General features: G+C 37.3%; 1 protein-coding gene across 3 annotated transcripts in view; it reads right to left on the bottom strand.

The window, feature by feature from the left end:
* The window catches only part of MDGA2 (MAM domain containing glycosylphosphatidylinositol anchor 2), a 996,453-nt gene that overhangs the window by 890,376 nt on the left and 86,212 nt on the right, over positions 1-19,865 (bottom strand). The gene's annotated exons all lie outside the window — the stretch shown is intronic.

The following is a 19,865-nucleotide window of genomic DNA, read 5'->3' as shown; positions in this document are numbered from 1 at the left end:
GAACCTTTAAATGAGGTCAAATAAAGACGGGCCCTACTGGGGCACCTGGGTGGCTCAGTCAGTAAAGCATCAGACTTTTGGTTTAGGCTCAGTTCATGATCTCATGGATTCTGAGATCCAACCCCACATTAAGCCCTGCATTGGGCTATGTGCTCAGCAGGGAGTCTGCTTAAAAATTCTCTCCCTCTGTCCCTCCCCCTACTCATGCACACACTCTCCCTCTCTAAAATAAATAATTCTTGGAAAAAAAAATTTAAAAAGACAGGCCTCATTAATGGACTTTTTCCAGGAATCTACCAAATAGGTCAGATAGTGGCAATTCAGTGGAGATGAAGCTTTTAAAACAAAACAAAACAAAACAAAAACATTATTTTTTAGAGAAGTTTGGATTCATAGTAAAATTGAGAGGAAGGTATAGAAATTTCACTTATACCCCTTGCTCTCACGCATGCATTCCCTCCCCTATTATCAACACTCCCCACAAAAATGATATATTTGTTACAACTGATGGTGTCAACATTAACATGCACAACCACCCAAAATCCACAGTTTACCTTAAGATTCACTCCTGGTGTTATACATTCTGTAGATTTGAACAAATGTATAATGACATATAACCAGCATTAGAGTATCATGAAGAATATTTTCACTGCCCTAAAAATCCCCTGGGCTCCATCTATTCATCCTTCTCTCCCTACTACTCCGCAACCCCTGGAAACCACTGAAATTTTTATTGTCACCATAGTTTTGTCTTTTCCAGAATGTCATGTATTTGGAATTATATAGTATATAGCCTTTTCAGATTGGTTTTTTAAACCTAGTAATATACTTTTAAGGTCTTTTCATGGCTTTATAGCTCATTTCTTTTTAGTACTGAATAACATTCTGTTGTCTGGATGTACCAATGTTTATTTATCTGTTCATCTACTGAAGGACATGTTAGTGCTTCCAAATGTTGGCAGTTATGAATGAAGCTGCTATAAACACTGATGTGAAGGTTTGTGTGTAGACATAAGTTTTCAACTCCTTTGGATAAATACCAAGGAGCATGATTGCTGTATCATATGGTAAGAGTATATTTAATTTTGTCGGAAACCACCAAAATGTTTTCCAAACTAGCTGTACCATTTTGTATTCCCACCAGCAATATATGAGAGCTCCCATTACACTAGATCCTCACCAGTACTTGGTGTCGTCAGTGTTCTGGATTTTGGCCACCCTAATAGGTGCATAGTAGTATCCCATTGTTGTTTTAAGGGACAGAGATATTTGAGGGGCTCCAAAATGGTCTTCCCCTTCCTGTGGTTAATAGGCTGCTAGTTCTCATTGCTACTGCATTTGGGAGGCTGATGGTTTTCATAGTTGCTGTGGAGTTAGAGAGAGGTAGATGAATACAGAGAAGGTAAAAAAATGCCAAAAACTCTGTTCTTAGAGAGATTCAATGCTCCTTCTTGAATAAATATGCTTAGGTTATTGCAGCTTTTTGATATACAGAGTTCTGAAAAAGTTCAGATTGACAGTTTTTGCCAATAGTCATTCTCTCTCTCTGTCTTCCTCTTTATCTATCTTTCTTTTCTCGCTCTCTCCCTTAACTGAATAGCAGGAACATGGGGAGGGAAGGGTAGTCTTATTTGCCATTCTAGAAGTGCTTCCTTCATGATACATTTTAATATCTAGAGTCAATGGCTTTCTTTAGTCCTCATTATTCTTGAATACCAGACTTTTCCTTCAGGTCTTTATACATAAAGCATTAGTGATTCCACTTACTCCCTGGTTTTGGCTACTGTGATGGATTGAACTGAGTTCCCTCGAGGTTCGTATATTAAAGCCCTAACTCCCATTGTAACTGTATTAGGAGACAGGGACCCTAAGGATGTACCCAAGGTTAAATGAAGACATAAGGGTGGGATTCTGATCTAACAGGATTAGTGTCCTAATAAGAAGAAACACCAGAGAGAGTTCTCTCCACACACAAACACACAAACACACACACACATGAAAAAAGGCCATGTGAGCACAACTGTGAGAAGTCAGTCATCTACAAGCTAGGGATAGAACTCTCACCAGAAACTGACCCTGTCACCACCCTGATGTCAGATTTCCAGCCTCCAGAACTGTGAGGAAATAAGCCACCTAGTCTGTGGTAGTTCTTTATGGCAGTCCAACCTGATGAATAGAACTATCTCCCAAATCTATTTCTCATGTCCTAAACTCACTTGTAAATTATTAGCATACATATATTTAAATATTTGATTTATTTATTTGAGAGAGAGAGTGAGAGAGAGTATGAGAGGGGAGAAGGTCAGAGGGAGAAGCAGACTCCCCATGGAGCTGGGAACCTGATGTGGGACTTAATTCTGGGACTCTGGGATCATGACCTGAGCTGAGGGCAGTCAGGTGCCCTATCATCATATATTTTTAACTTCCTTCTAGATATCATTTCTTTGATGTCCTTCTGGGCTCATAATCTCAGCATGTTCCAACTAGACCTCATAACTATACATCAGCAATCTGCTTGCCTTTCCTAATTTTACTAATGATTCCCACTCCCGGCTAACTGGACTCATACCCTAGCAGAGGTGATTTTATAAAAATGCTTTCTAAAGCTATTTAGTGTCCATTTCTAAAACAAGGGATTAAGGTTACATAGTACTTTTTTTTTTTCTCTTGTGACTTCTTAGTAAAGAAAATGATCACATTCTTCCCCATGTATGTGGCTATGGCTATAAGATACAGTATGGTGTGTTTGGCAAGGTAAGTCAACATTTTAAAACTTACACCACTCTTCAGAATCAGTATCATCAAGCATAGAGAGGCAAAATTGCTATCACCATCACTGATAATGCATATGTGGACTTAATATTAAATATGTATCTTTTCACCTCCAAACAACCTACCAGTAAAATTGACAATGGTGAAGAATAAACAAAACCACAATAATCCTGGGGCACCTGGGTGGCTCAGTGGGTTAAGCTTCTGCCTTCAGCTCAGGTCATGATCCCAGGGTCCTGGGATCGAGCCCCACATCGGGCGCTCTGCTCTGCGGGGAGCCTGCTTCCTCCTCTCTCTCTGCCTGCCTCTCTGCCTACTTGTGATCTCTGTCAGATAAATAAAGAAAAAATCTTTAAAAAAAAAAAAAACACAATAATCCTTAGTAAGTCAACACATGATTCATTTACTGATTCTCCTTTTCAACTTTCAACTCACTGTTCTGAAAACACATAAAATAACCAAATTCCTGTCTCACCCATAGTCTTCATAAGACTGTTTATAAATAGACGCCTTCTTTGCATTTAGCAGAAGGCACAATGGTTTTTCTCTGCTACAAGTTACATCCAATTCTGCCTAGCATAATCTCATTTTCAATGACCAGTAACATATCAAGAAACACTCCCTCATTAAATTTAAAGCTCAGATATTGGCTCAAGGTACACATTGAAAGAGTAGTAGTCTCTCTCTGAGGACCCTTTCCCTTTACAAGTCAAGTCTTGGCCTCCCACAATGTCCCAATGAAGCATCAAGGAGGAAAGCCAATCCAGTCTTTTTAAAGCAGAGTCTCTTTCATTCTTGCTTTTGGAACACTTCCATAGCTTGAAGTGTTTTTAAAAATTTATTTAAACTCAATTATCCAAGGTATAGTACATTATTAGTTTTTGATATAATATTCAATGAAGTATTTTTAATGAAAGATGCATTTTATTTAATTATATATTATTAAAATATATATTTTATTAAATATATTTTTATTTTATTAAAAATATTTTAAAATTTTCTTGGGCGTCTGGGGGGCTCAGTGGGTTAAAGCCTCTGCCTTCGGCTCAGGTCATGATCCCAGGGTCCTGGGATTGAGTCCTGCATCGGGCTCTCTGCTCCATTGGAAGCCTGCTTCCCTTCCTCTCCCTCTGCCTGCCTGTCTACTTGTGATCTCTGTCTTTCAAATAAATAAATAAAATTTTTAAAATATATACATATATTTTTAAATTTTCAGTAATGATACAAAGTTTATAAAGAAATTAAGCACAATATAACATCTTCTAATTAATAATTATTCAATATAACTCAGAGGTGACTGTGTTTGATTCAAAAAATATTTCGAACTATACATACTTCTAAACTCTGCCTCCAGATAGGTAGATGGTTTTCATTTTGCTTTTTGTCACAGACTAGCCTTTAATCTAGTAGAGTGATTTCTGATTACCAGCTCAGAAATCACTAAGCCTGCTCTTTGCCTGGAGATACACATTTTTGCTTTCTATGTTTTTCTGTTCTATTAAAAATTTCTACTACATGCGGCTACAGTTCAGGCTGAATACTATGATGTTCTCACTTCTTCCCACTCCAGCTAAGTACATACATATAGCTCCTCTGAGTCTCTATGAAATCTCTTGGTGGCATTTTATTCAAGTAAAATTTTTACACCTTGGTAAAAATTCCAACCATTTCCCAATCTGATTTTTACTAATCTCCAATGAGGAGGTTTCTACATTATCAAATGTTTTCTGTATTTACAAATCTAGTATCGCCCAAGAATTAAGACACAAAAATAGAAAATAATAGAAATAGACTCAACATCAAGTCTCCCAAGACCTTAATATTACATGTTCACATCTCTTCCTTGACATAGTGGAAAACAAAACTTCAAAAGGAGCTATAAGCATATTTTTCAAATTTTTTATGTTTTTATGGAAAGCTTATTAGGTAAAAAAATCAACTATCTTCTACCCTTTCCCAGTATAGTCTATCTTTGTTATTACTGGAGCAATAAAAGGAAATTATTATATATATAGAGGAAAGGGAGAAGCAACAGTAGAAATAACATCCACAACAATAATTATGAAAAGATTCTAGTTATTTTTCTGTTTTCCAACATTATTAAAGGATTTATGGTCATTTGGGTTTTAGTTTTAAATTAGTTTAAAAATAATATTTCAATGGGGCGCCTGGGTGGCTCAGTGGGTTAAAGCCTCTGCCTTCGGCTCAGGTCATGATCCCAGGGTCCTGGGATCAAGTGCCGCATCGGGCTCTCTGCTCACTGAGGAGCCTGCTTCCTCCTCTCTCTGTTTACTTGTGATTTCTGTCAAGTAAATAAATAAAATCTTTAAAATAATAATAATGGTAATATCTCGACATTTCAACTCTCCTCATTTTCTTCCTTCCTCTCTAGCCATCCCATCTTAATCTCCTTTGCTTTTTGTCTCATTTCAGTGACCCTATATATTACAGCGCTTCCATGAACAGCCCTTGACCTTCTTTCCTATTAGATAAGCACTCAACTCAAAGATCTTACATAGATTCAAAGCCTTAAATACCATCGCTAACTAACCTCTCCCAAATGGATTTCTCCAGCCTGGACCTCTCCCCTGAATTCCAGACTTGACTATCCAAACTATCTACTTACTCATATGATCTGGATGTTATATATGCATTTCCAAATCAATATGTCTAAAACTGAGTTCATGATTTATCCCAATGAAGAAGAGAAAAAAGAAGAAGGAGGAAGGCAGGGAGAGAAGGAGGGGAAAAGGGAGGGAGGGAGGGAAGGAGGAAGGGAGAAGGGAAGGGGAGAGAGAAGAGAAGGGAAGGGAAGGGAAGGGAGGGAAGGGGAGGGGAAGGGAAGGGAAGGGGAGAAGAGGGGAGTAGAGAGGAGCGGAGAGGGTCTCCAGCAGTCTCACTGGCCTCTGGAAATTATAAGTACAGCCTCTCTTTTGTCCAATCATATATAAGGGCAATCCCCATTCCCTTCCTTCTCTCATCCCACAATATCCAATCCCTTCAGCAAATACTATAGGTCACACCAAAACATATTCAGAATCTGATCACATCTGATAATTCCCACTCCTTCCACACTGGCCCAGGCCCCCAAATCACCACCCCATTCCCTACTACACAACTATCATCACCTCCTAACTGATCTTTATCTTTCTATCCTTTAAAGAATAAGAAAAAGAAAAGAGGGGGAAAGGCAGATCATGTCATTTCTCTGCTCAAAGTCCACCAATGGCTTATTATACTCAGAGTAATGGTTAAATTCTTTACAGTGGCATAGGAAACACTATACAGTCTTACCACTCTCAGTGTAGTCTTGTTCACTCTGCATTTGGCTTCTTTCCATACCTCAAACACCCTAAGAAACCTCTTGCCTCAGAATCTTGTGGATCTCTTCTCTCTCAGCTATCTGCTGGCTGGCTCCCTCAAACAATTCAGATCTTTATTCAAATATTACCCTTCGCTTATCACCTAATTTTAAAATGCAGCCCTGACCTCTTTTGTGGCACTCTCTGTGCCACTGTATTGTTTTATTTTGTCTATATATTTATCAACTGATGTGTCTTTTGTGTACGTGTTATCATTACGTAACTTTCCCCATTAGAATGTGAAGTTTTTGATGGCAAAAGACTTTGTCTATTTTGCTAGTTATATTGTTGCTTCCTAGAAAAAAAAGAAAAAAGTGGTTGACAAATATGGTGATAAGGCATGGAGATGTCCAGAAGTCAATGAGTATATTATGCTCAGCCACTTGGAACTGCTGCTAGATAGTCAATAATTTGTATCATTATGTGATAGAAACAAATAATTAACTAATTAAGTAATATGTGAAATGCATAAAACATTTCATTATTTAATTTTTTAAATGCTATTGTTGGGCTGGGGGGCACCTGGGTGGCTCAGTCCATTGAACACTGGCTCTTAGTTTCACTTGGGTTATGATCTTAGGGTGGGGTTGAGCCCCAAGTTGAGCTCTGCTTGCAATTCTCTTCCTCTCCCTTTGCCCCTCTTCCTACTCACATGTACTCACACATGAGAGCTCGCTCTCTCTCTCAAAATAAATAAAATCTTTTAAAAAATGTATAAGGGGCACCTGGGTAGCTCAGTGGGGCTAAGCCTCTGCCTTTGGCTCAGGTCATGATCTCAGGGTCCTGGGACCAAGCCTCACATCAGACTCTCTGCTCAGTGGGGAGCCTGTTTCCCCCTCTCCCTCTGCCTGCCTCTCTGCCTGCTTGTGATTTCTGTCCAAAAAAAAAAAAAAAAAATCTTTAAAAAGATTTAAAAATCTTTAAAAAAATTTTAAATGTATAAATAGCTCCTCTTCACAAACAAGTGTGTGATTAGAAAGTTTTTACAAAATTCCAAAAGATAAAAAGATAATGTCATCTCTTAATGTTATTGCTATTTTGAAATATTTGTTATTTCTCACACACACACACACACACACACACACACACCCATATATGTGAATGTTTGTCAATACTGTAAGAAATAATTCATAACATAATAAGAAAAATACACTGAATTTTAAACACTTTATCAGGTCATTAACAATTTGTCATTGTGATTTCTGTCCAAAAAAAAAAAAAAAAATCTTTAAAAAGATTTAAAAATCTTTAAAAAAATTTTAAATGTATAAATAGCTCCTCTTCACAAACAAGTGTGTGATTAGAAAGTTTTTACAAAATTCCAAAAGATAAAAAGATAATGTCATCTCTTAATGTTATTGCTATTTTGAAATATTTGTTATTTCTCACACACACACACACACACACACACACACACCCATATATGTGAATGTTTGTCAATACTGTAAGATATAATTCATAACATAATAAGAAAAATACACTGAATTTTAAACACTTTATCAGGTCATTAACAATTTGTCAAAAACATTTTAATAGGGGTTCCTGGGAACTCAGTGGGTTAAGGGGCTAAACTTGATTTCAGCTCAGGTCATGATCTCAGAGGTCTTGGTATCAAGCCCCATGTCAGGTTCTGTATCTCAGTGGAGAGTCTGCTTGAGGACTCTCTCTCTCTCTCTCTCTTCCCTGCCCTTCCCCCACTCTCTCTCTTTCTAAAATAAATAAATCTTTACAAAAAAATTTTAATAGTGCCACCATAGGCCACTGAATGTCCATAATTTATTTAGACAATCCCATACTATTGAAATTTAGGTTATCTGAAAGACCATTTCTGAAACACTATTTCTGAAAGACCAATTCAAGTCCACTTATAATTCATCAGAGATTTCCCAGAATTGTAATTTACCTATTTATAGCATATGAAGATACAGGCTTTCTTACACTTTTTTACATCTCTAGAAATTTCCAATGTTTTCTACATATAAGTGTTCAATAAATATTATTAGTAATAAAAAAAATATGCAAATACCCTACACTTTCTTAATACCAGAATCAGAGATAAAATGAAGTCAAGCAATCTGTTAACTTTCCTGTGGGGATACGGCAGTTCTATACACTTTAGTTTGGGTCTTGCTGTTTTAACCCTTCTTCCCATTTTTTTTCTGTTATCATTTAAGAAATCCATTTACTTTCAATGAGCGTTCAGTCACTGAAATCACTCTCCATTATGGAAGAGCATTTGATTCCCTGGATGCCTGTGTCCTGGGTTTCAGCGTGGGAGTTCCATTACAGGTGTTATTGATTTACTCTGAGTTCCTTTCTCTGAGTCAGACTCTACATTTGCCATCTGACTGTGTGATGAGTATATTGCACACCTAGCAGTTTGTCTGTATTTTATTTCACAGGAAAACAGAGATATGGATGGAAATTTTGCTGCTAGGAAAAAATAACTTTGAACACTCCTTATTTTTGAAGTGTATGTTTTTTACTATATTTGCACAAAAGGACAGAAAAATAAACTCAAAAGAATGAAAAAAAATTTTGAAAAATCATCTTGTCTTCTCAGACCACCCAGCAACATTAGAACTCAACTCTCCCAGATGGATGAAGACATGCATATAGAGGTATGCTAGATGGCCAATAAGTTAGTAAAACTTCTTTGGAAAATTTTCCAAGGAGCAGGTTATTTTTATTACCAGTATTTTCAATAAATTTGTGTTTCCCTAAGTGTATTCACAATAAAGAATTTTTTTAACTGGCAGGTGTTTTAATGACGACCTCATCCTATCTTCTAATTTTAAAATAAATTCATTTTTCATTTTACCCGAGTCAATGACTACACTTGGACTCTTTCTATCCTAAACCACTACCCTCAGGACACTTTGGTTATATTCAAATACAGAATCTTAGAGGTTTATACTTGGAAGTGGCCTTGAGCATCCATTACCTCCTTTAGTCCCTCTCTTTTACTGATGAGAAAACTTCAGCCAAAGGTTATTTCCACAGGCTTCCATGGCACTATTTTACCTGTACTTTCCTTATTCTCATATTTATCTTTCCTAATTTCCCTCAGTAGAATAAAGTCAAATATACATAAATAAAGAAGTTCAGCTCAGCCAAAGCAATATTCTGAATGCTAAGTTATGTCCTATAGATGTTATGGGAAGAAGATTATTGGAGCAAGACTGTTGGTCTTGTCCAAGTGCAGGCTGGCAACAAGAGATAGCCTTAATACTGCGTGCGTTCTCACTCATGGTGGCGGGGAGTGATGTGGAGTGTGAAGGATTGCCAGTGCCTCCTCTGGCTTAAACTGGCAAACTGAAGGCAAATATTTTTAGCCAAGGCCATACAGCTAGTGAGCACTAGCACTAGAATTCGAACCAAGAAACCATGACTTTCCGTTGCTGTCCCTTCATCAATATTGCAACATTATCAGTCATGGGGGTCTCATACTCATGAAAACTGTGGGTGTGATGTTGTGGAGAACTTGTGAGTTATATTTAAGAGAGGCTGATGATATCAGGCATGAAATGGAGCTAAGAAACCATACTCCTAATTCCGGGAAAGACAGCATTTTTATTCTGACCAATATGTGTGCTAGCAACACTTGACTACATCTTTAGGAGGAAGACTCAGAAGTGGGAGTATAATAGTCCATTATAGTGATTTTTAAAGAAGTTCTAAAAATTATGATCTCTACATTGAAAAGTACCTATTTTTCTTTTTCCTCAAAAAGAAAACAGAGCAACAGGAAGCCCACAAAAATGAGAGTCACTATCTGGTCTCCACCTCCCAAAATAACTCAGTTGGCCAAAACTTTGCTATATTCCTTTTCAAATTGCTTCTTCTAACTTCAATGTCTTCTACCCATCTCGTAACCTATGGTTCCATTAACTTTTCCACAAATTCAACTCTGTCATTTATCCTCTTTTCCATGTCTGTCCCATTTCTAAACCCCAGAATCCTTCCATTCCCCCAGCCATAACTGAGAGCAATCTGTGACTCTGCAAACAGGCTGCAACCTAATAAAATCACTGCCTGAGCTTGAAGATTTCCTTTGCTTTGCATATTCACATTCCTGAATTCATTTATTTTTAATTTATTTATTTGACAGAGAGAGAACAAGCACAAGGAGGCAGAGCAACAGACAGAGGGAGAGGGAGAGGCAGGCTCCCTTCCAAGCAGGAAGCCCCCATGCGGGCCTCCATCCCAGGACCCTGAGATCATGACCTGAGCCCCAGGCAGAAGCTTAATCCACTGAGCCACACAGGCACCCCATATTTTTTAATTTAGAGTCTCCTTTTGGCTTGGGTTCTTTCAATTACTCTTGCTGAATGACTTCCATCCAGATACCTGCTCTCTGACTCCTGGGTATATTTTCACCACAGCAGCATTCAAGTGGGCAGGCTCACTGGTGTCTCTCAGAATCAGTTGTTAGATTCTACATTACCTTTGGCCCTAAACTTGATTCTGTTATTGCAAATACCACAAAGCATAGCATATAGGACCATGTTGCTCATTAAATCAAACACAAATTCCAGTCACTAACATTTAAGACTCTACAATCTGACCTAACCCCACTATCAAAACCTATAATTCATTTCCTCCCCCACTTCTCACCAGATAAATGTATCAGTGATTCCAAACCCTACCCAAGGCTTTCCCACTCTGAAGCTTCCCTCATACAATTCCGATTTGAGAAAACCCTTCTCAGAATTCCATCTCCACTGTTAAAATTCTATACATTTTCAAGGCTGGACAGCAAAGAGCCAATTTTTCAGAGTACAGCCAGAAGTAAACTCTCATTTTCCCAAACCTTTCCACCTTGAGCAAAACAGCAGTAACTACACTGCCTGTGTTTGAATCCCTGCTTCTCCACTAGAACACCAGCTGGAACACACTGGTCAAGTTATTTGAGCTATTTTAGCCTCTATATTCTGACCTGCAGAGTAGGGACAGTAACAGTCCCAACTTCATAGAGTTTTGGGAATGATAATCTGAGTTTAAAATAAAAATGCCTAGCATATAATACCTGCCCAATAAATACTTACTGTTATTAAAATTAAATCTCAAAGATACTTTTTATTATATGAAAAGTAAAACATTTTATGGTTATACAATACTTCTGTCCTTTTCTAAGCTTTTCTAGGACGTTTAGTACCTTTAGGTGGTATTTTACAGCTTGTTAAAATTTCCCCATTCAAAAAAAGTTTTATCCACACAATAACTGTGATCTGCCAGTTAACCCATTTCACCAATAAGGAAAACAAAGATCCTGAGAGATCAAGTAGCTGATGCAAAGACACACATAGTTAAATAAATGCTACCTGCCCTGACAGCAATCTCCACAAACTCTGCCCCATGTCACAGCTTCCTTGGAAGGAAAAGCCCACGTTTTCTAGAAGTTTCTACTCCCCAGAGTACACAGCTCATTGTTTTGTCTGAAGTAAGCACAAAATACACATTTCATGAATTACTTAATACTCAGTGATAAAATAGGAACAAAAAGAGAATCATGATGGAAGTAAGATTTACAAATCAAAATGGAGGTAAAATTCACAAAAACTTGATGGACAAAAGTTAGTATATTATCGATTATAAACATGTAAAATAAAGTCAATAGGTTTGGTTTTAGTGACTCTCATCTGGAATCTTAGGTCTGTAAAATTTCCTGATAGTCCAGTATCAGAAATCATCTGTGAGCAAAGACTCTTATACAGTAGGCCTTTAAGAACCAGAGAATGAGACAGTTCTATTTCGAGCTCCTAGGCAGGCTGGGGTGGGGAAGCAGAGGAGGATGGGAAGATATAATGCTAGGTAGCTTGAATCATCTTTCAAAATTTCAAATCAGGGGTGTCTGGGTGGCTCAGTTGGCTAAACATCTGCCTTAGGCTCAGGTCATGAGCCCAGGGTCTTGGGATTGAGCCCCGCAATGTGCTCCCTGCTCATGGAGGAGCCTGCTTCTCCCTCTCCCTCTACCTGCAGCTCCCCCTGCTTGTGCTTGTTCTCTAAAAATTAAATAAAATCTTTTTAAAAATTTCAAATCAAGAGAAAATTCTTTATAGATGTCACATTGTGTCCAACTAAGTCCATTTGTTAATTTATTCATTCATTCAATAAAGTTTCACTAAGTACCTATCATGTGCCATGTTCTCTATCAGACACTATGGCTATAATGATGAACAAAAGATCTGTCTGTTAGCAAGCACTATGCTTTACCCCAAGTCTACAACTGAGGGGTGTGTGTGTGTGTGTGTGTGTGTGTGTGTGAGAGAGAGAGAGAGAGAGAGAGAGATTGAGACTGGTGAGTGATCTTTGGCTTCACTTCTTAGCTCATACATGCTAAACCCACCTCTCCACACTGTCAAACAAAAGAATTACAAACAGATCCGTAAGCTAAGTAAATTTATTTTTGGATTGTCCACAACGAGACCATGACTCCAAAAACTCTTCTAGAGTCATTCTAAGCAAGATTTATAATTGGGTGAGGATTCTGACTATTGCCATCTATGCCTGTGGATAATAGTATAATGCTTTGTAAAAGTGACATTATTCTTGAAATAACTTCCAATCTCATTTAAAAAGATCTGCAGTATGGGTGGCCAGGGGTAGGGACAAAACAAGTCCACTCTGATATCCTTGAATTTTAGGTCTAGTGTGGTATAATGTCAGTTTTGATTTTAACCCAGCTTCTATCTGAAGGAAATTGTATTTTCAATAGAAAAGTGATGTTTATTGCAAATGACTAACTCACCATGCAGTTCCCTGGGGGAGTGCATTATTTGTACCTAAACAAAATGAAGAACAACTGTCAAGATTCCAAAAATAATGAGTAAACATCTCTGGATTTCAGGAATAAATGATGTGAACTGACAAAAGAAAACAGGCCCTTAAGTAGTAAATTTTATAATTAGCCTGTCTTCAGGGACAACATATATATATGCACATCATTGTCCATTTCGATGAGTTTTCTGCCCTTGTTACTATGTGTTGCCTGCCAGTCAGTGGTGATACGCTTGCATTTTTATAAGTGCATATAAATTTATTCTTTCCCTTAGGGCAGATCTGGAATATACATTACATAATGACAGTTATAATAAAACCTAGTGGTAAATTTATGCTGATAAATGATTATTTTTAATAATAGAACTTTTCATGGGCCCTGATTAGAGAATTCTTGCTTAGACATATTATGCTTTGTAAGGGAGTAAAATAGGCAGCTATAATATGTAAAATTGACCTCGTGTTCTTAAAAATTATATAAAATTACTTCATTTTCTTAAAAATTTTCATAAAAGTGTATACATATGGTTTTCAAAAAAAAGAAAAAAGTTCTGCATGAAATTGTCCAAGTTTTGTGGACAAGTTTCAAATAATTAAGCATTTTTAAATGTTAAAAATGAGTAAGATAGTAAGATAATAGACAGAAGGTTAAAATAAAACACTACTTAAAAGTATTTAAAAAGATAATTCAGACACCCATCATATATGAGCATTTGCAATGTACTCTTATGTTAGAATCTGTCCAACACCAGTGTCTGCAGTAGAATGAAGTGGTAAGCTTTACTTACAACTAGCTAAAATGAGGTATACATCAACTGAGAGGCAAACATTTATCATATATTGTCACAGAGACAGTAAATGGTGAAACTCTAGCAACCATTCAACATTTGCTTACCCAAGCAACAATACTTCTAATTGAAAAGTGAAATTTCAACAACTTTCTGTGTCCATGCCAACCACTACAGGAAGTGCCTTTACGGTCAATACTCATGGGTAAGGTGAAATTAAGAGTCTTGTTTTATGCTGTCCGGTGCTCATAGCATTAGCCCTGGTGGGAGAGTTGAGCGTCACACACCCGCTTGAGGCAGCTGCTACCATCTGCATCTGCTTGACCCAAAAAATTCCTAGGATTCTGACTTCATCTTCCCTAACACCCATTTCTAGCTGGGCCAGGAAGCCTGATCCTAGAACAGCCCACTTAACTTGACATGGTATCTCTGTCTTTGTTGTGTTTATATGTTTGTGTGTGTGTACATATTTAGATTTTAATTATAGATAATATATAACATATTTAATTATATAAATATATTTACTGTTTACTTAATCATATACATAAACAAATGAAATCATGTCCCTTTTGTTGGTGAGATGTATTTTATTTGCTGCACTCCCACGTCTGACTGGGAACTCTGCTATAAGTTGTCAAATTCACTAAAAGCTCCTGTCCCTCTGCCTGCTGGCATGCACCAAAAAACTGGCTACTATGGACTTTCCTGGCTGCTCCCACGTGGAGCCAGCCCTACAATTTTCCTGGGCTCATTCCCACATTTCCAAAGGATCCTGGTTCCCTTGCTTTCTTCACTAGCCAGTACTGCTGGGGCCCTAACAGTATGGATTATGTTCTGACCTGCCTGAGTTATGACACAAGGAGGGTCATTAAAGTTAAAAGTGTTAAAACCACATGTGGATTTTATGGCCCTCATGCTGTCTATATAGACTAAAGTCATCAACCAACTGCTGTTCTGGGGAATTTTACTCCAGTACTACAAGTCAGAGAACGAAGGGTGTTCGGCTTACTTTATTCTTATACAGTTATATTCTTAACTCTGTATACTAACCAAATTTAATGAAAACAGGAGGTGTATTTCATTTAAATATATTATTAGAAAGTATCAGTTAAGGGGTGCCAGGGTGGCTCAGTCAATTGAGGTTCCAACTCTTGATTTCAGCTCAGGTCACAAAATTACGGTCCTGGGATCCTGCTGGGCTGCAGGCTTCGTGGTCAGCAGGGCGTCGGCTTGGGGTTCTCTCTCTCTTCCTCTCCCTCTCTGTTTGTCCCTCACCCCACTTGTGCACCCACTCTCTCTCAAATAAAATTTTTTTAAAAAAGGGTAGCCAGTTAAGTTGCTTTAAAATAAAAATCTCAAAAATTCTCTGTCCTTTATGCCATAGGATTAATGGAAAACTTAAAAGAGGAACACTTTCCTATGTTAAGGAAACAAGATATACTAGTTCATACTTAGTTTTCTGAATATACTATCCCTAAGTATAAACTCTACCTAACGTAAGCTCCTAAAATGGAATCTGAGTAAACACAGATCCTGGAGTTAGACATGTATGTTCACCTTAGGAAAGTTCCTTCACCCATGAACTCAGCACACTCATGTGTCAGACAAGGATTATGCCATCTCTTCCATAGAGTTTTGTTAGAAGATTAAATGATACTTTATGGGACAAAATGTATTTTTCCACATTTCTATTTCAAACTTTCAACTGAAAACACATCTTCTCTTAAAAATGTACAGCATATATGAACACACACACCAGAATATACCAGCATAGTACATTTTTATCCACACATATACACACTTTCCTCATATGTCAAATCTAAAAAGTAACGGAGTAATAATACATAATCTGGTTTTTGGGCTCCATGATTTACTTTCAATATTCTCTCTGCATAGCACACCTTTCACTTTTGTTCTACTTTAGAAAGTTCCAAATTGAATCCTAGGCTAGCCAATCCCTTGCTCCTCCAAATTCCTGCAGTGCATCTAATATTTATGATGTCTGGCCTCGCTAATTTCCTTCTCTATAAAATACAAGGTATGTGTATGCACAGTGAGCCATGAGCAATGATTCTGACCTCTATATGCCACTCATTACAAAAATCAAAACCCCATATAAACTTTAAGATGTATGAACCGTGAGCCATATTTTATGTACCGAAATCCTCATAATGCCTAGCCATATATCTTGCTTGAATTAGAAAATCTGTAATGTTATTAATTATAATGACCACTTGAATATGATTCAAGCTTTAGTTGGACAATTTTTTAAAACTCCAACCTGATTAAAACATTAGGCTTATTCACTAAATTGTTCACCTGATAAACCAATAGTATTCCCCAGTTAATACACAGCTTCTTCCTGAGGTGGCTTACAAAAGACCAAGTAACTTATCCCTCAGGTATAAGTTCCACCAAAACCTATAACGGTCAGTATTTCATTTTTTTAAGTCTCTTGGTAGGGAGATCTCACTACCTCCATACTCAGAACAGCCAACCTACTTCCTGGGAAGATGCTTAGCTGGAGGTGGGGATACAGGCTACAGAAACAGATTTTTTTTTTCTCAGTGAAAATTAATCTGTCCATATAAATATGGAACTGGAAATTTGGCCTCAGCAGCATTATTCAACTGTGTAAACCAACCAGACCAACAGGCTCATTTAAATTTCATTTAACAAATAAATTTAGCCAAAAAGAAAATAACAAATTTATTCAACTTTGATTAGCATTTTGATACACATGTTCTTTATCTTTTGATATTTTCATATTGTCTCCAGTGCAAAGCTGTAATTAAAGACAGAAACAGTGCTAAGAATCAAAAATTTAATTCATTTACCATAATCTTATGTTTCCTTGAACAGGTCCCTTGAAACAATGACCAATGACCGATCCCTCTACAATTGATTATTTCTCTCATTTAACACATAATTCTGTAACTGAATATATCCATCAAGGAACATGCTTCCCTGCCTATTTTATACCTCTGGCAACATTTATAGACATCAATTCCATCAAATTATCAATGAAAATATGAAATACTGTGAGACTTAATTAAGATAACAACACTGAAGAAACGAGCATTATTCTTCTGGGGAGTGTTTTCCAAGTAGTTAAGCATAAACTGTTGGGTAGAGAATCCAACATAATAGACATAGACTATTTCTAGCCCTGGAAAAGTAGCATGTTATTAATCACATTATAATCCTTAGATAAAGCAGAAGACATGTTATTACACTTCTCATTGCCAGAGCCCCAAGGACTTGCCATCTCAGTAGACAACACGTTTTTTTCACAAACCAAATGTTCAGCTTACACGCATCTTCATTTAACTATTAGAATCTAGTACAAAACAAATCTTTCTCATGCTCAGTTTCCTTATCTGTGAAATGGGGGGAAAGTAATAATTACCTAATGTGCCCGGGTGTTCTGTGGTTTAACTAATTAAAGGTTGTAAAGCCTGATAATACACTAAGTGGTATTAAATATCTATATAGCATGCATTTACTGGCCAACTTGTGCTCCAGCTGCTTCAACACAGCTGCTCCTAATAAGCAGTAGGAAATCCACTAAAAGCATGTGAAGAGCTGATTGGAGGAAATGACATGGAAGGAGTGTTTATACAACTCGTTAATTTGTTAACATTGTTTTAAAAATTAAGAAATGTTTTCATTGTAGGATGTTGCTATCTTTAAAATTCCCAGAAAAGTGAAACCTTACCACCTTGTAGAGGATAAAATTTAACACTGTGGGAAGAAAATATCTGGGATTCCATGGACTATACCAAAAGCGCTTTTGAACCCAAACTGACGTGGTTTGCCTTTTTTCACTGCTCTCTCTTCTCTTTGCTCTGCTAATAAAATCCAGATGATATATATATACAGGTATAAGCAAAGACACTAGGTAAATTCCTATGGAGGGAAAGATGGGTTGTGTGCACTGAGGCTTTTTAGCAAACTGGAGGCAGACCAAGAAGAGAGTGGATTATACGCAAGCATATATTAGGATCTCAGGATGCTAAAGACTGGCATCTGTGGCTCTACCCATATCATGAGCCTAAATTGTAATACTTCCCTACTCCTTTATACTCCCAGGTTCCTTGCTAAGATCCCCACGCCCAAATCCTGTGCATAAGCCAGCTTCAGAAGTGCCTTTCTGCTCCCCTGGGTTCTTATCCTTGGTTGGGCAACAGGACTTGCAACGTTTTCCCCTGACTTCTCAGTCTACTTCATCCACCCATACAGCCCAGCCCTGTATTTCTGACTCTACTTTGATGGCCTGATTACAATTTACAATTATTCCTTTTATTAAACAATTTACTTTGATTTTTTTTAAAGATTTTATTTATTTATTTGACAGAGAGAAATCACAAGTACACTGAGAGGCAGGCAGAGAGAGAGAGAGAGAAGGAAGCAGGCTCCCTGCTGAGCAGAGAGCCCGATGCGGGACTCGATCCCAGGACCCCGAGATGATGACCCGAGCCGAAGGCAGCGGCCTAACCCACCGAGCCACCCAGGCGCCCCTACTTTGATTTTCTTAATCATGAACTATAACCCAATTCTAGTTAATCTGTCCATGACAGCGCAATTGTACTGTCTAAACTCTTTCCTTAAAATAAGGAATGTTCCTTGCCTCTATTTCTAGTACTACTATTAACGTAAACAGCTGCTGACTTTTCCATTCCAAATCATTTTTCTGAGTAAGTAGATGAAGATAATTTCTAATCACCATGTCCATTTTACAAAAGGCCATCAATATATTAATTTTGCAGAGGACACCGCTGTGGTATATTAAAGGATAGAGAAACACTTCATTAGGTAGCTGAAAAAAATAGTAAAAATTGCCACCGTGAAGAGTAAGAGAGGAAGACCCTTTTGAATACTGCAATGCTTTGTATTCTCATAATGGATATCTTCCAAATAAAGTAGCAAAAAACAAGAACCTGGTCCTGAGGCCTAAGTACTCAAAGAAAGAAGAGCTCAACATGAATTCATCAAAAGCGAAAAGCATTATTTTCAGCAAATAGCTAAAATCATTTGGTCTCTGTTAAACATCACATAGACTCGCAGAGAAAGTGCACCAGGCCACTTGGAACCACTGAACAAACTGGCTGAACAATGGTGACTGTTAATATCATCTTTCAAGTATTTCCAGGCAAAAATTACTTCTGTCACATCAGCATCATAGGTTTTGATCAGAAAATAAAACCTTGGATGCTCTGCCATCCATTAACCTTCTAGGATAAGAAGTCACATTTAAGAAAAAAAAGGTATAAGCCATCTGTTCCTCAGTACTTTACGTTTTATTAGAGATCAAAATCAGCTCCTGTAAGAATATGTATTTAACTTACATCAGTTATGCCCCTCACAAAATCTACCTTCCTGAAACACATTTTAATATTGTGCCAACAGCTTTTGAGTGGCATATAAAACATATATGAAATTCAATATTGAATATCATGTAAAAATATAATTTAGGACTCCATTATATAAATTCATATCCAAGCACATTAGAAACCCACATGTTGCATTTTGGAATTCAGTGCTAAAGAAATCTGTGCTTCCTCTGAAGAACTGGTATATATATTCCTGTTCAGTATCATAAACCACATAATTATACCATGTTTGCTTTTTCCTAAAACCCAACTCCAGCTTCCTGGAAGCTAAGAACCAAATCTGAGTGTCACTCAGAGACAGTATCTGTATGCTTCTAATTTGGCATGTTTATATTTGAAATAGATTTTTTTTTAATTAGAAGATTTTATTTATTTGTCAGAGAGATAGAGAGTAAAGCACAAGTAGGCAGAGCAGCAGACGAGGGGAGTGGGAGAAGCAGGCTCCCTGCCAAGCAGAGAGCCTGATGTGGGGCTCAATCCCAGCACCCTGGGATCATGACCTGAGCCAAAGGCCGACATTTAACCACTGAGCCACCCAGGAGCCCCTGAAATGGATTTTTTAATTCAACTTCTCTTTTATTATTTTATTTCTGATTCCTATTTTTTTAAACCAGCCTCAGAGCTTTAATGAAACAGTAGGCCCTAAACATAAATAAACAAATGCAAACATAAGTTTACCCTAAAAATAATCTATCTTTCTAGAGTACAGATCAATATTTTAAAAACTGCTGTTCTATTGTAGTCTTAATGTGAATAATTGGTATGATCTT

The sequence above is a fragment of the Mustela nivalis genome (genome assembly GCF_964662115.1).
Source record: "Mustela nivalis genome assembly, chromosome: 6".
NCBI lineage: Eukaryota > Metazoa > Chordata > Mammalia > Carnivora > Mustelidae > Mustela > Mustela nivalis.
The sequence above is the reverse complement of the archived record's forward strand: the minus strand, read 5'-3'. Positions and strand labels throughout refer to the sequence as shown.